Here is an 18,836-nt window from a genome sequence, read left to right on the forward strand (position 1 = left end):
CTCACTTTTTTTTCGTCCTACCATGATTTGCAATCTTGCTTAACAATCTCCTCGTACCTTCTGTAGTACGATGCAAAAGGTATACCCTCCTCTGGGTTATAAATGAATTCATTAATAGAGTTCAAAACGCCATCTGGCGAAACGAACTTACCTCACTTTTGGACTTCTTTGATTACAGCTTTAATAATTGTTTTTGTTGTAGTTGTTGCTGCCCTTGTTGTTGAATTTGCGACTGAGCTGCGGCAGCTAGTAGGTCTCCATTATTTAACAAGCTGTATCATGAACAAATTGTTAAATAAGCTACGTGATCTTCGAAACCCTCTCGTCGCCAGATGTTGTAACATAATTTGTTGCGTACAATAAATAAGTTAACCAGACAACAGTAGAAACGATGTAACGAACTAACAAATCTATTTGCGAAACAACACTCAATATTCCTTGTGAAATAACCAACCGACGCCGTCCGACTTCACGGCGAACTCACAAGAACCTCGTTCGACTCCGAACTCCAAACTTTCCGAACTCACTCGGATCGTTACAATTTATACTTTACTAGGACCAGTCTATCTCTCGCAAAAAGGGCGTCAGAATTCTCATCACAACAATGCATCATGCTTAAAACTCTTCCTCCAAGAGCATTGTGAAACCAATAACATCGTTACAGTCGAAAAAGCAGCTGGGAAGAAAGAAGTCTTGGAATGTACCGAGCAACTGTTAATCAATAAAATTGTGATGTCCGAGGTACGGAAGCATAGGAGGAAGCTAATTTCAATGTGGCTAGACTACATGAAGGTCCTTGACTCTGTTCCCCACTCATGGATGCCAGCATCCCTTCAACTTCCTAAAGTTCCAGTGAGCATAGCCAAAGCTATAGCTGACCTGACTTCATTGTGAGCCACCATCTTAAAATCAAGCACAATGAGTGACTGTATTATCACTGATAGAATACAGTATCACAGAGGCATATTCTAAGGGGACAGATTCTCTGCGATGTTGTTTATACTTTCTGTAACTCCCTTGTCATTCATGTTAAGGAAGTCTGAAAGATATGTCATTGGTTCACAATGAAACGGAAATACCAAAATTACACACTATTTCTTTGAGGATGACTCAAAACTTTATGAAAAGAATATGCATAAGACGAAAAAGAGCCTCGACATGGTTACAACATTCTCAAAGCATGTAGGATTGGAGTTTGGTCATGCATGAATATGTTAGCAGAAAGCACCGACTAGATAGTTTCATTTATCATCACAGCAGTATTATCATGAACAAACAACCAGCTTACTACCTCCAGCTTTGAAGAGTATCCGTTTGCAATCCAGGAAGTGGAAGTATAGAAGAGTACCTGATGGACAAAAGGGACAGAGATGCAGGAAAAGCAGTAAAATGTGACAACCGATGCAGTCTTTGTGGAGTTCATATTGAAGATATCACTCACAGGATAAGCAGTTATCCGAAAATGTCATCACGATATTATCTACCGATGAGACATGATGCTGTAGCTTGGATACTCTATAATGAAATCTGTCAGAAGGATAACCCCGAGGACAAAGAAGTAAGAACCCACAGCATGGTGGAAACCATAGCCAATCATAATAAAAAGGAATAGTGGTGGAATGTCCCAGTGAAAACCTCAATAAAATTAAGCACAACAGACCTGATATAATGATTTGGGATAGAGAAGAGAAACTGTGTACAGTTGTGGAAATTAGCTGCTCAGTGGATGTTAACATAAAGTTGATGAAAAACGAAAAAGAGAATGCCTAACTGAACTATTGAAAAATCCACAGTTACTCTATCCAGATTGCAAGTTCCGGTTTATACCTGTAATTATTAGGGAACTGGGATATGTAACACACTGCCTAAATGCCAATCTTGAGAAATTAGGGTTCTCAAGGCCAGGAGAAAGCTGATTTCAAAGACTAGCTGATCCAAGCCATCACTGGAACTGTAAAAATCTATAAAACTTTCCAGAAGTTTATCATTTAACTATACATGAGCATGTTTGATATGCAGGAGAGTATATACATAAAACAAAGCATACAAATCTGCACATATACATACATGCATACATTCATACATACATACATACATACATACATACAAAAACATCCTGTTGTCGATGTTGAAATTCCATAGAAGGAACCTTGAACCTAGGTTAGAAACCGGCTCTTTCTATTTTGGCAAGAAATCTTTAAATAAAACTCAATAACAACATACATACATATGTTCGTACATACATGTATACAAGCATGCAGACATACATATATACATGCATACAATACAAACGCACACATATATGTGCGTGCATGTGTTTATACATGTATATGTTTATATAACTTTGTTTGCTGAGAGCTCTCAGGAATATAGAATTAATTTAGATATTATTTCTATAAATTAGATTATCTATGCACAGACTGCTATATTTTGAATTGCAAACAGATGACATAAACAACGCATTTCTACTCGGCTGCACCAAAATTAAATTTGCAACTGCAATGTCTCTCATCTAAAGACACTAATCGAAACTGGTTTATTCCAAATAGCTACAAGGAAAATTTGGCCGGAAAACATTTATATATAATATTGATTGTTTTAAGAAGTTAACTAAATCATAGCATAGATTCGTAAAAGATCTTCTGAAGTATATACATACATATACTACAGGCGCAGGAGTGGTTGTGTGGTAAGTAGCTTGTTTACCAACGACATGGTCTCGGGTTCAGTCTTAGTGGCTAAGGTGTTGCACTCGCGATCTACCGATAGTGATATCAGTTCCTAGACCGGCTGATGTGTTGCGCTCTTGGGCAAAAGACTTCAATTCACGTTGCTCTGGCATCACTTCAGCATACAATGCACCTGTTCAGACGACGTCGACTTGTTGGAGAGATTGAGCTCATGTGCGGCACAACCAAAGCCCTGCGAGTGGATTTGGTAGACGGAAATTGAAAGAAACCGTCGTATAAACAAATCCTTTGCACAGGTCATTCGGTAAAAAGTTGAACGCTCATAACTCATCTTCGACTGAGGAGTATATCATATACATACATACTTACACACATATATATGTAAATCTTGAAATAAAACCGAATAGTGACATACACACATACATACATACATACATACATACATACATGCATACATACATGCATACATACATACATACATACATACATACATACATACATACATACATACATACATACAAACGCACACATAGAAATGATATAATAATGGAGCCAACATATTCTGCACAGGTAACAGACTTAGTAGGATTTACATTTTATTCTGGTTGTATAAGGAACTCTCCGAACTAGGAATGGGGCCTATACAAGGATGATTCATTTCTCACCCTGTTTAACCCCTCAAACTGGGGCATAGAAAAATCTACAAAAGAATTTTGTAAATTTTTTTTTTTTATGCGCAGGTATTTCAACTCCAATGAAAGAAGGGCATGACTCAATTAACTTTCTTGATGTTAATTTAGATCCTAGTACATGCATATACAGGCCATATCATAAACCGAATACGAGCCTTAGATACATTCATAAAAAATAGCAATCACCCGAAAAGTATAACTCTATCTAAAGTAGAAAATATACAAATCCGCATTACTAACATCTCAACGAACGAAAAAGTATTTAAACTAAATGAAGACGTTTATAATTTCACATTTGAGAAGGCGGAATATAGAGAAAAATCAAAATTCTTTAACGGTGTTAAAAGTGCAAATAATACAAGTAACCGGATGGGCCATCCTGACAATAATCATAATAGTATGCATAACATGAAGAACACCACTAACCAAAAGGAAGAGACAGTAGGAAGAGTTAAAGATAGGAAGTCTGTGCAATTACAATGCAATAATAGAGTACCTAGAAACAAAAAGAACAGTGCAAAATTTACATGATTCTGTCCCAAGTAAAATACTAAGCGGTCCCATTCAGATAGGTGTGACTAATACCTAAGTTCCGTAAATAATACTATACAAATAACTGGTAAATATAATGTCAAGTATAACAGCACGATGCAAACCCAATGCCGTGATAAGAACCAGATGAATAGGTTACACATGTTTACACATTCGGTTGAAATAGAAATACACACCTCAGTAACATGGATACCTCTAACTATATCGAATGGTATTTAATTCCATTCGGAAAACAAATAATTTCTAATATACGAAAATTGTTTTATTCGGAATTGACTAAACAGTTTCCTAAAGACAGTAAATACTATAGAATTTTTAATAAACATAGATTAGCGAAAATCTAGCATATATTATAGCAGCACAAAACGCTGGTGAATTTATCAATTTCCATATGAACAATAACAATAATAATAACCATAATTATAATTACAGATCAATAAATAACAATAATGTCAACATGAGAGGACAAACCATAAGTAACACAACTAGGTACCAGGATATAAACTATGGTTTGAGAACCAATAAAATAGATGAGACCCAAGTGAACTCCCCATTAGCTAGGAAGCAGAAGATGTGACTCACAACATGCGCACTACTCAGAATGTTGTCTATGTGCAAAAGACTAAAAGCTTAGAAGAAAGTCAGGGGAATATAGAAATGTAGGTGAAGTGCATACTGGTAAAAGAAGTAGCAGATCTATTAAAAGCGATTGTGCAAGGAACAAGAGCTGTCCGCTTAATTCTTATTGCAGGTATAAAAATAACGTGTACAGATGTAAGTTTACCTCAGAGCATAGGAAGTACTTCTATCAGTCATTTAAGTTCGTTTAGAAATAGGCGCAAAATGAATACTACTAGCCTTTGTAAGCTAATTTGGGCGCTAAAAGATAGTAACAAAATATTTTCGATTATATGGGAAATAATTAGTAATGCAAAACCTTATAAAATAGGCAATAATATATGTAACTTTGTGAGGAAGAAATAAACCCAATTTTCACTTCTAAATTTACTGTTATAAATGCTAGAGAGGAATAGACTATGAAATGTCTACACAGGACAAAACATACATTTAAACGATTTAAATAAACATACCTTACCATCTATAGTAATTATACTAGTTAAAATATTGATTGTGATAATTAATGAAGCTTATGCAAATGATACTAATAATAACAATATTAATTTAGGGTATAAACCAAAAATATGTGAAATAGCTCTGAAATTCCATACAGTAAAATATAAACAAAACTTACAATTAATCATAATATAAATAAAAATTTTAAACCACGATTCAACTGTAATACCAGTAAAGGTGATTATAGGACCAGAATTCAATTCAATTGAAAAGTAACGCTATCACCTTCAACTGAATACCAACACAGAAAGCTTGTTTGAATTAGTTCTCTTTGAAAATGTTGTAAATGATGGACCTTTGATTAAAGTGCAGCGGCTTGGATGCATAATTGCCTACAAAGCAATGTGCAGTTGCTGCAGGAGAGACACGTGTTGGTCATTATATATACTGTAGGAAACATTTTAATAAAAAAAATTCTGGATGTGAATTATTTCCACTCTCCTCTTGGTTTTCAATTATATATGCATACATACACACACACACACACACACACACACACACACACACACACACACACACACATATATATATATATATATATATATATATATATATATATATATATATATATATATAACGTGTAGTCAACCTAACTGTGGTAAATGCCTCCAGCTTTTGGAGGGTTCAGAATTCCACTTTAAACAAGGTGAAATATTTAAGATTAAATCAAATTTCACCTGTGCCTCGGGAAACCTAATCTATGCCATTACATGCTTAGGGTGTGGTAATAATTATATTGGCCAAACAGGAATATCACTCAGTCGAAGAACCATTCTCCACAAAGAACAAATCCGTCACCCACAAAACAGACAGATATAGGTCAGTGAACACATAGAAAGGGGTGCTAGAAACCTTAATCCCAATTTCCTAATTTTCCCCTTCTATCAATGTTCACAGAACACCTCAGTACAGCAAAGAATGAATAAAGAGGCAACTTTCATCAATAAATATCTTCCACAACTCAATATGAACACATAACTTAATACAGAACACTACTAACTTTTCAATTAATACCACTAACCCCAATACATCCCATACACCATTCACATTATAGATCTACATCTACCCTAATTACACCAAATCCAGAACTACTTACCTCCCTAACACATACGGACTTTTATTTTGGCTGAAAATAAACGGGAAATTTGAATGTTCATTCTCCTCATTTTAATATCTTTCTTGACACTCCAAGAAGCCAAGAAATAAACTAAACCATGACCATCATGTGGCAGCTGAAGCAAGATTACCAAAAACATGATCAGCCATTATTATGATTGACCGTTGACTGAACACTATTCAATTTTTTTTCTCCGTGTTTTTCTCCTTGTCTCCGTATTCTTTCTGTTGAAGAGCGTAGCTCGAAACGTCAAAGACTTTCCGTATTCCCGAGCGTCATACTAATACATCCTTTTGTTATTTACACCACCTGTCCTCGTCTGTTGTTGTTTTTTCGTACATTCTCCCATATATATATATATATATATATATATTATAAATATAATTATAAATAAATATATATGAGCTTTTAAATAAGTTCTCCACCAATAATGGTGCTTTCATACCGATGGGCTTGGTAAAAATTGTTAATTGTTAATCGATTTATTAATTAATAAATTGATAATCTGTTACCCTTTTAATTTGTAATATATATATATATATATATATATATATATATATATATATATATATATATATATATATTTACACATATATATATACATACATGCACACATACATACATATATATATATATATATATATATATATATATATATATATATACACACACACACATATATATACATATATATATATATGTATATATATATATATATTAATATTATTGACAAAATAACGTTGAAAATCATAGAAATAGGACGAATGCTACTGTTAACTAGATAGAGGCGATCACCTCTCGGAGTTTATAAACAGCAGCATTCATCTTATTTCTATGGTTCGTTTGGCAACAAATATCAATACTCAGTGCTGCTGCTGTATTTCTTCTTTCTAGAAATTTAGAAATTATAATATTCATATATGTATAATAATAATAATAATAATAATAATAATAATAATAATAATAATAATAAGAAGAAGAAGAAGAAGAAGAAGAAGAAGAAGAAGAAGAAGAAGAAGAAGAAGAAGAAGAAGAAGAAGAAGAAGAAGAAGAAGAAGAAGAAGAAGAAGAAGATGTTTTTGGAGATGTTTATATTTATGACAGTTTGAATTTACCAGTTTCACAGGAACTAATGGCACAAATAACAACGTTGTATTCACCACAAACAAACATTATTCCTACAATTCAACAAGTTCATATCATGAATCCCCAAGTTGGCGCATATGATTGTGGCCTTTTTGCCCTGGCGTATGCATTTGAACTGGTCATTGGAAACGCTCCAGAGAAATTTCTATTTGATCAGTCAAAAATGCGAGCACATTTAAGATTTTGCCTCGAAAACAATAGATTTGTTCCTTTCCCGAAAGTAAAGGTTTTTCAAATGTCTACTAATACCACAGACGTCACTCACTTTCTATCATCTACCCAGAAATGGATTACCCCTAGAAAGACGAGTAAAAATTGTAAAGTCTCACATGACCATTCAGAACAAATTTTGTCACCGAATAGGTTCCACGTTTTAAGTGAAGATTACGAGCAACACCCAAAAAGTAGTCAGGAATCTAAAGAAAAAAAGACTCTGAAAACCACTTGCCCGAGAAAAACCATCACATTAGAGAATAAGTCGGTTATAAATTTATCCAAATTAAAACTTTCGCCCGACGATGTCTCAGTCTTAGAGCTTGGACTGAGTTTTTGCCCAAGCACTAAAAATTTCGACAAGAATAAACTAGCTCAAGGGCTATTTCAGTTTGTCCGCCGCCACAAGCTGAAAGAATATTTTTTTGAGAAAACTGGTAACGAGGCAGCAGAAAACCCTATATTTCCTAAAAATAATGATGATGATCGAATCTGGCATAATTGGATTGAAAAGAATCCCAATTGGTATCCAGATAAAGTTCGGGAGGGATGTTCACAAGCACTACTAGAATTTCTTGAATCTTGTCAGGCAGGCATTAGAGAAAGCCTTAAAACAACTGGAAAGAAATCCTGGAATAACCTCACAAATTCCCAGCGTTACGCACTCCGACGTCTAGCTAATAACGATTCTATTGTTATTAAGATGGCGGATAAGGGAGGCGATATCGTCATTATGGACAAAAGTGAGTATATTTCGGCTTGTGAAGAAGTTTTAAATGACAAAACTTCATATGAAGAATTACCTGTCGATCCAAACCCCAATTACAGAGAGGAACTTGACAAAATAATTTTGGAAATGGAGGAAAACAATTTCGTTAGTAAGGCTGAATCTAGGATTTTAAGGTCTGAAAGAAGAACACCTGTATTTTATTGTCTCCCTAAAATACACAAAAAGTTCGAAAAGTTTCCTCCAATGCGCCCAATTTGCAGCGGATATGAATGCTGTACGGCCAAAATTTCGGAATGGCTGGATGGCTTTCTACTCCGCGTCGCAAAAAGATCAAGTTCCTATATTCGGGACACTTTTGATTTTGTATCTAAAATCAATAACTTTTTTAAACGCCGAGGCCGTGTTGAGAACTGCTTTTTGGTAACCATGGATGTTTCCTCCTTATATCCTAATATTGACCACAATGAAGGGGTAGAAGCATGCATGGATGCCTTTGAAAAGCGGTCAAATAAAAGTGTTCCAACAAATTTGCTCTGTAGATTATTGAGGTTTGTGTTAGAAAGTAACACAATGCAGTTTAGACAAAGATTCTACCACCAGACGAAGGGTTGCGCCATGGATACCCCCATGGCAGTTAATTTCGCTAATGTCTTTATGACAAATTTTGAGACACAGTTACTGAAGACATTTAAATCCCTTCATGGTCATGAACCAATACTCTGGTTACGGTTCATTGACGACGTATTTTTTGTCTGGGAAGGATCACAGGATAGTTTAATGGACTTCTTGCATTTCTGTGATTGTTTTGCTAGAAACTATGGCTTTAAGTCCAATATAAAATTTACGTCTAGTTTTTCAAAAACTAGCGTTGAATTTTTGGACACAAAAGTCAAGTTTTCTGGAGGCAGAATAGTGACAGAGTTATTTTGCAAGCCAACGTCATCCCACATATATCTCCACCGCCGCTCCGATCATCCACATCATCTTATTCGGTCAAATCCGAAATCCCAATTTTTGAGGATAAAACGGATTTGCACTGACATAGGGGATTACTGGAAACATGCAAATGCTTTTGTATGTCATTATGTCAAACGAGGTTACAGTGAATCACGTTTAAAGGAAATAGCAAGTGAAATAGCTAAGATTAGCAAAGATAGTCAAACCTACACGCCTAATCTTAGCAAACAAAATACAACAGATTACAGAATTCCTTTAGTGATTAACTGGCACCGACGTTTCGCTGGCATTTCAAAAGTGTTGCATGAAAGTTACCAACATGTGGCAAAAATATATCCCAATTTCAAACAAACATTTCCTCAGCCTCCCATTGTAGCCTTTCGACGGAATAAGAACATAAAAGTATTATTGACCTCTATATCTGATTCCAAGAAAACGAACATTGGAGTATCTACACGCTGTATCTTAAAGAACAGCCGCAAGAGAGGTAAGCCCTGTTCATTGTGCAACAACATGAGTGAAGTGAATACCATCAAAAATCATAATAGAAATGTTATGATTTATACAGAAGGGCGAACCTGCAAAGATTCCCATTTAGTGTACGGTGCAGAATGCACGAAACATAACTTGATTTATGTTGGTTGTACAACGGAACAATTAAACAAGAGGTTTAATGGGTACAGATTCGACGTCAGGCACAAGAACAGTAGTTCAACAGAACTTGCTGAACATTTCGTTTCAAGCGGCTGCAATTTTGAAGAAGATTTGAAAGTGCACATTCTCAAAAAATATCCTGAATGTACCCCACTTTCACTTCTCAGAATGTATGAGGAGAAATATGTTTGCGGGTTATTGACATCACGCCCTGGAGGAATGAATAAGATGACAGGAGAATATCATCAAATTTATACAAAACTGTTTGATTGAATATTCTTCTTTCTCTCTTTTTCTTTTCTTTTTCTGTCGTCTTCCTTTTTCTTTCTTTCTTTCTTTCTGCTTATTAAAAAACTGACAAAAGCTGATGATGTCATTCTATCAACGTATGGACGCTGATTACTCACGTTCATAGTTTACGTTTGGTTTCTGAAATTTTGAATTTTCAATCACCATTTGGTTTGAACTTGAGAAAGACAGACGTTCTGTCGAAATATTGTTCAAAAAATAAAACATCTAAAATCGCACTCTTCGTCTTGACTAATAATAATAATAATAATAATAATAATAATAATAATAATAATAATAATATTGGAAGTGTTACCTTAATTGATTGGAAGTGTTATTATGTACGTTGTTTTGTCTTTGTATAAAAGATAGGCTACATCAAATATTCTGCTTAATACCACAGATTTGCTTGTCAGTTGTTTGACCTTAACCAGTTGAGCATGTCCCTTGGTGGCTGACGATATGTGCATCTCTGATCATGAGCAGAAGTAGTGCATCATGGCCATCATAGCCATGTGTTGAGAGGAGTTCTTTGGAGCTTCAATAATTCACCTTTGGAAACATGGGTGTTTTGCTCAACATCCTTAAAGAAACCTTATTCAGGGACCTTTTGAGCGGGATGGGCTACTCCACCTGAAAAAATCCTAACTGGGCCCCACCTGCAAGGTCATGAGCTGTTTATCTTGATATGAGATCACTATGTTGCGCACATATGGTTGTGATGCATGTTCCCGGTGTACCCTTACCAGACGGGTAGTCATGATGGGTATATTGGGCTTTGTATATTTTTACCTCAGTGTCACTTTGATGGCATGCACTGCTCTCTCACTCAATAATAATAATAATAATAATAATAATAATAATAATAATAATAATAATAATAATAATAATAATAATAATAATAATAATATTGCACTACTGGGCACTACACACATCCTACGCAAAACACTTTCAATACAGTAACCATAAGAGCACCACAGCACATACCTAAGGCACACAGAGCTGCAATCGGTAGTGAAGTGAAAGTACGTTATAAAGATAAAATTACTGAACAATAATAATAATAATAATAATAATAATAATAATAATAATAATACGATGTATACTTTCGGTGCTGATATCAGAATGGAGTTCGGACTGTGAAAGTGTGGTGTGTTAGTATTGAACAGAGGCAAAATCAAATGTATGGACGGGCTAACGATATCGTCCGGGGAGGTTATGAAGCAGATAGAAGAGACAGGCTATAAGTACTTGGGGATTTTGGAAATGGATAAATCGATGGAGAAAGATATGACAGAAAAATTTAGGGTGGAGTACTTGTGCAGACTGAGACTGATTCTTAAGTCGAAGTTAAACAAACGGAATAAGATCGAAGCTATCAACACCTGAGCGGTTTCACTCCTTAGATATGGAGCAGGGGTAATCGCATCGACAGTTGACGAACTAAACAGCTGAGACAGAAAGACAAGTTGCTAACTAGATATGGGTCACTCCACCCAAAAAGGACACAGACAGACTGTATGTACCAAGAAAAAGAGGAGAAAGAGGACTTATTGGATGCGAACACAGCATTAGAGCAGAAGAAAACGACATAGCATGGTATGTAAAAAATGCCACAGAACCGCAATTACTAGACGTAAGAAGGTCAGGCTTGTGCAGGATGAAAGATTGCAAAGATAAAGCACTGTACAAGAAACTGAAAACGAATGAAGCTGAAAATAGGAGGATAAAGAAAAGAATGCATGGTCAATTTCATTGGGATGTTGAAGATAAGACAGACAGAGAAAAAAGATGGCTGTGGATGACTAAAAGTGATTTAAAACCTGAAACGGAGGCTCTAATCTGTGCTGCCCAGAGGAAGCACTAAGAACAAACTACATAATATATAAAATAGACAACACATCGGGAAGTGATAAGTGCAGAATCTGTGGACAAAACGGTGAAACCGTATGGCATATTACCAGCCAATATACGCCATTAGCCCAGAAGGAATATGAGAGACGCCTCGACAATATAGCCAGGCTTATCCATTGGACACTTTGCAACAAGAATGGACTTGACAGAGCAAAAAATTGGCACGAACATAAGCCCGAAGGCATCATCGAAAATAGAAATGCAAAGATTCTATGGGATTTTATGATTCCGTGCGACCATGAGATAGAGAATAGGAAGCCAGACATAGTCTTAACTGAGAATGGAAATAAACGATGCTGGATCATAGATATAGCATGCCCAGCTGACAAATAGGTATACGATAAAGAAGGAAGAAAATCTGAGAGATATGAAAGGTTAGCTTGGGAAGTTAAGCAGTTGTGGTCGATGAAAAAGGTGGTAGTAGTACCAATAATTTTCGGAGCCCTGGGAACAGTGAGCGAAAATCTCAAGAAGTACGTGGAATGAATAGGGGCTGCAATAAGGGTGGAGCACTTCCAGAAAACAGCACTGCTCGGAACCGCTCGAATACTCCGGAAGGTGCTCGAAAAATAAGGGGTGTTACCTTAGTTCACTGGTAGTGAACAGCTGACACTGTAGTACATCTCCAGTTTTAGAAGCTGTGCAAGGTAATAATAATAATAATAATAATAATAATAATAATAATAATAATAATAATAGTAATAGTAATAATAATAATAATAATAATAATAATAATAATAATAATAATAATAATAATAATATTAAATGAAATGGTTTTGTTTTAGAGAGAAGATAAATAAGCGCGAAGTGTACCTTGCATGTGTTGTTTTTATTGTGGAATCAAAGTGTGTGTGTGTGTGTGTGTGTGTGTGTGTGTGTGTGTGTGTGTGTGTGCGCGCGTGTGTATGTGTAGGACCGAAGAATATCTGTGGTCCTTTTTAGGGCCTCTAGGAATGGACGAGTTATTCTTAGGATATTTGGCCGGAATGAATACAGAAGAGTGTGCAATACCCACAAATGGCCCTTGTGGGTTTGAAGCTATAATTCGACCTTCAACATTTGTTTGCAACCTTACACTTGCCATGTATCTAACATTAGCAGACATTCATTTACAAACCATTAAATAGTAAAATAGTAAAAGTTGGGAAAGAGGCATCTGTATTCAGCTATCTCGCTCAGAATCCCGATCCAACTAGTGTTAGTTGTCACTCTGTCATAAAACAGCGAAACAGAATTTATTGCGTTCAATATTTGATATAAGGTTTCAACATGTTGTGTAATAAAAATGTATAACTCCAAAATCGGCTTATTAAAAATGTTACACATAGTTTACGTCGAAGGATAATATAAAACTGTCATTTGGAAATCCTTGAGGCAGTAAAGACGTTTTGTGTTTTAAGTCTTCTTACGTTTAATTATGCGTAGGTTGCGTGATTGGAATGTATATTATATCTATAGTTCTGGGTGTATATATGTGTATGCATGCATCTTCTTCATGTAAATATGTATATAAGTATATCTATGTGATTCACACATATATATATATATATATATATATATATATATATATATATATATATATATATATATATATATATATATATATATATATATATATATATATATATATATATATACATATATATATACATACATATGTGTGTGTGTCTGTGTCTGTGTTTATGTGTGTGTGTAAATCAATGAATGACAAAATATCAAGAATAACATGATCGTTTCCATTAGCTTATAGCTGTTTCTTCTATGAGGAGTATTATACTCTTGTACTCAGAGCTAAGTGCTTCCGTGTTATTTTATATCTTCTTCGGAGCTATATAAGTGAAGTTTATATTTACTGCAGAAGGTATTTAAAACATGCAGGTAAGAAAGAGGAGAAATACATGATGGAATAGAGTCATTGAAAGTGGCATGACGATTTTTAGAGGAGAATGCATCAAGATGGAAATTTGAAAAAACCGTAACTTACGAAGAAATCAGTACATATGTCATCTTGAATCAAATACAACGTATGATTTAAGCTTTACTTCAGAGAAAGAGCAGATCAAGCAAAACTATTTGAATGAACGTCTAAGACAAGACATCGTGAAGGCGTGGAATGGAGGAAGGTAATACAACTTTGATAATGAACGATCCAACGAAGTGAAAAGTAGCTGGAAATTATCGATCAATCACGTGTTTCTGTTTGTTATGAAAGATACTAACAGGTATTTTTCAGAAAAAAAGAAAAGATACAATCGCTTGATACGAAGCAGTTTACTAATTAGCAAAGAGAAAGGGTGCAGGAAATGATGAAAAAGCACCAAAGACCATATGATTATTAACAAAATGATAATGAAGAACGATAAGGAGAGACTCTGTTTGGCGTTGTTTGATTTCAATATGACTAAGGACAACATTGTGTGTCATTGTGTGCCATAGTGGAGTCACTTAAAAGGCTTGACAGAGCTGACATCTACATCAACATACTCGTTGCTAGCATGGCACACCGGAAAATAAATTTGATGGGGAACAAGCGATCATTGGGTAGTGTAACCATTAAAAATGGTAGATTCCAGAGCGAGACGTTGTTGCCTTAATTATTTGTTATGATGGCAATGCCCATTACGAAGACAGATACGTCAAAATGCGTGTTAAACCTGGAAGAAGTTCAATTCCTATACAACACTTATGCTTCACAAATAGCTTGAAATAGCTGTCCATACAGTAGAGAGATATGTTTCAGTGATCTTGGAGTTGAGTTTGGTATAACAAAATATGAAGTTTTAGCTGTGAAGAGAGAGAACAGAGTTCATTTTATGAAAACATACTTAAAGAACGAATTACTAAACCTTATGAAAGCAGACGCTAGTCTCTAGGACCACGGGAAGTTGATGATATGCTGTAGAAAACGAAGAAAAAAAAACATGGATTTTTAAAGCTTATAGATTGCATTTAGTGAAAACCAAATTCAATTCAAGGAATCTCATAAACCCGATAATCGCATAAGCACTTTCAGTAGTGTGATATTGTGTAAAATAATGAAGAAGCTTAAAGAGGAATCAGGGGTGTCACTCACACACACGCAAACACGCACACACGCACATACACACACACACATACATACGCGCGCGCACACCAAACAGAGAATCGCTACGCTAAATGCACATGAACACGTCATAGAAAAACAAATTTCAATCTTCAATACAGGAATCAGCAGATTGGAAGGAGAATATTTAGCATATCTGTGAAGGGAAAACAAAGGCCAATAAACAATTATCTTGCAAAAAGTATAGAATAGTAACTTAGAACATACTGCGATAGATTTAGAAGTGTTGAGCCTGAGAGGAAGAAACGATAAAAGAGCAGGATAATTTGTGAAAAAAAACAAAGGAAACGCTAGAAGAAATGTAACTAGATATGTGGTTCCGCAGAGACTCGAAGAATGTGAAAACTCAGGACTGATCATAGGAGAGGTTTGGGTGGAGATTTAAAGTAAGAAACTGAGTGTTTATGGGTGGCTGCTCAAGATTAAGACCTCAACATTCAGCATGAGTATGTACTGCACTGCTTCGACGAGGAAAATACTTTAATAATATCTTGAAAGCGATATCAAACTGGAAAACTCCGGGATCAGAATTGGTCCTGGAATTTTGGTTGAAATGTTCCACTGCGCTTCATGAGACAAGAAATATTCTTGAATGCATGACAAAAGGCAGCGCGGTGTTGGCAGTGAAAGATCAAAATAAAGGGAAAATGCAAAGCAGCGACTGACCAATAACTTGCCTTCCACTAAAGTGGAGGTTGCTAACATTTGTTGCTGTAAAAGATTTATAGGAGTATGGTGAGGAAGGATTCCCACTAAAAGAAAAATAGCAAGAAATAAGCAAATGTTCTGAAGAGACAAACGTCCTACTATATATAGATCAGCAAGACCTCCGAGTACTACAAAATTGAGTTAAAAACTTAGCAACTAAATGGTTCCATTACCAAAAGGCATATGATAGTGTGCCGCATACATGAATACAAGACTACCTCCAGATATTTGGGATAACGTAGAATGCTGTTCAGCTGTTCCGAGACAATATGGAAAGTTTGATGAAAATCTTTCTCCAATTCCTTGCATAGTCTTTCTTCTAAGAAACCTGTAACGAAGTTATCATTCATATGGCGGTGCAAATTTTGTTCCCATAGCTGCGCTCTTTATCTGTCGATATATTTTACTATTAAGTCTAAAGGAGTCTTCTTCTAGTACTGGGCGTGTGGCTATTTTAATGAAGTCTACTTTCTGAAGCATTCGTTTGTCCTTCCTATATGTTTTCTATCTAGTGCTTGATTGTTTCCAGGCCCAAAGTGTGAGGCATATTAATATAAAGGTTAATGACGTTGTGGGAGAGTGTGTGGGATGTATGTGAGAAAATCGATGTCGTCTCGTATATCGCTCGATATTATTGGCCATAAGAACTTAAGGAGCTTAACACTTAACAAAATGATTTAGTTACGGATTGAGGCCCAGCAACTATTGGTCTCAATTTGAGGTCAGTGGATTTTATTTTTTATGTAATGGTTTTTCTGTTAATTTATAGCTTCTGTATTTATATTTCTGTATGACTTCTGTCCCAATATTTTGTCTTTATAATAGTCTCTGTCCATTATCCCTATCTGTCCATTATCCCTATCTGTCCATTATCCCTATCTGTCCATTATCCCTATCGCCCTGCCCTTATCAGCCTCTTTCAGGATACTTGGGTTGTCATTCTTCAGTGTTAATAAATCTTCTTTTTCTTTACAAAGATTTTGATTGCATTTACGAGTATTGAGAGGGAATTTGGAAATTGTAACTATATATGTATCTAAATGTTTGTCACCTCCCGTGTAAGGGGTGAAGCGGGATTTATTTCTGACAATCGACTCGTCATTTAAATTCTTATCGCCAAAGAATGTTGACAATTGACTCATTATTTATATTCTTATTGCCAAAGAATTCTATCAGGCGCAGATGTTCAAAATCTGCCTTTGTTTCTATGACATTAGAGGTGGATGCAGAGATGCAATTGAAACAATTCAATAAAGGACTCATTTCATTTTTGCTGAGGCATCTTTTTTGATTAAATTTATAATTTTAGGGTCAATATTTTGTACTATTTTCTCCCTTGAAAAGGGGTTGAAGTATTGTGTCTCCATTTTATGTTTCAGGAGTTCCCATTTCTTCGTAGATGAGGGTAAGATTCATGTTCTAGGTTTAAATTCCGTCAGATATACAGTTTGTCTTCTTCCCACTTTCTTCGATGCTTGTTATGCCATTCGGGATGTCTGAAATTGATGGTCGTAAGACATGGGCTTTCAATGATGTCTATCTGCATTATAATTTCTATGTTGTCTGTATTTTCCCTGTGTTTCCCCACATGTATTCGTCCCTTTAGGTTATTTGGCATTATGAGTTGATGGTTGTCGTCCATACTCTGTGCGTTTGTTTATACTACAGTTATATTTTGGTTTTGTGGCGTACGGATTTCTAGTGTCAATTTGGGATGATATCGACGTCATTTCCGCATATACTTTTCGATGACTAGAAGCCTCATACCTGTGTCTGGTTCCTCTAACATCGATATCCACGCTTGGTATTGATTTTCATTGTGGCTTTTCTTTCATAATGAATATTTTCTCCATAGTTTATTTCCAAATTAATGAACCATTTTTGTTGGTTTTCCCATATTTTGTGGATCTTTCCTCGTCCCGTTTGGTGTCTTCTTTCCATAGTTGTACTATTTCTTGACTTTAATTGTCACATCGTTCAGAGAGTAAATATGACTGCCGCAATTGTTTGAATTTTTCTTCATGTCGTACTTTTTGTAATTGGTGAAGAGACATTTCAGTTTCCAGACAGCGTAATGCTAAGTTTGCACATATGTTGTTTTTTTTTTTTTTGTTACTTCTAGCATTTTACTTTTTATTTCTTTAATGAGGGAATTTTCTGGGAAGGATTGAGTTTCTTTGTTTCGCCAATTTCGGTAGGTGTTGGCTATGTTGTTACATCGAATGCTTTTCCAATATACATGTTTGTGCTGATTCGGAAGTTTATTCCTGAATTGTGGTTTCAATGGATTTTGCTTTTGTATATCAACTTTTGTTACTTTCTTGTAAATCTTTCTTTGAGATGGGCGTGGTTCATTGGTAAAGTCTGTGTAGTTGGTTCTTATCGCTTAAGCATTTTAAAGGTGAGTAACTTGCGCAAGAATATCATTCACTGCTTTATCTATAGTGGTGAACAGTTTGTCCATTTGAAGATCAGAAAATTCAACTAACTAGATAATTCTGTGCGAAATTCTTCCGTGTTTCTGTGTGTAGATTGTTTGAAATGATGTACAGATTTTATATATTAAGGAAAAAGAAAAGGTCAGAATTTTGGATAATTCTTTATTAGCGCTTTCGTCTCATTCATGGAAACTCATCAGATATATGTCTTAGAGAAATTTTTTTTACCATTTTATACAAATCTAAGAGGGGGTGTTTTTGTTTTGTTTTATTATCTATAAGTACGTATATAGAAAATAAGAAAGAGAAAAGAGGAAGGAAGAGAAGAGGGAAAGAAAGTTGGAAATACAGAGAAGAAAAGAAAAGTGAAAAGGAAGTAGAGAGAAAGAAGGAATGTATTTCAAGATTGTCTGATTTATAGCTTTATTACAGGTGGCTGCTTCTGACACTTTTTCAAGATGTCACATTTGGTTCGTAAAGAAAAGGAGAAAGAAAGACAG

This window comes from Octopus bimaculoides, chromosome 3 (genome assembly GCF_046866305.1).
Source record: "Octopus bimaculoides isolate indiv1 chromosome 3, ASM4686630v1, whole genome shotgun sequence".
Lineage (NCBI taxonomy): Eukaryota > Metazoa > Mollusca > Cephalopoda > Octopoda > Octopodidae > Octopus > Octopus bimaculoides.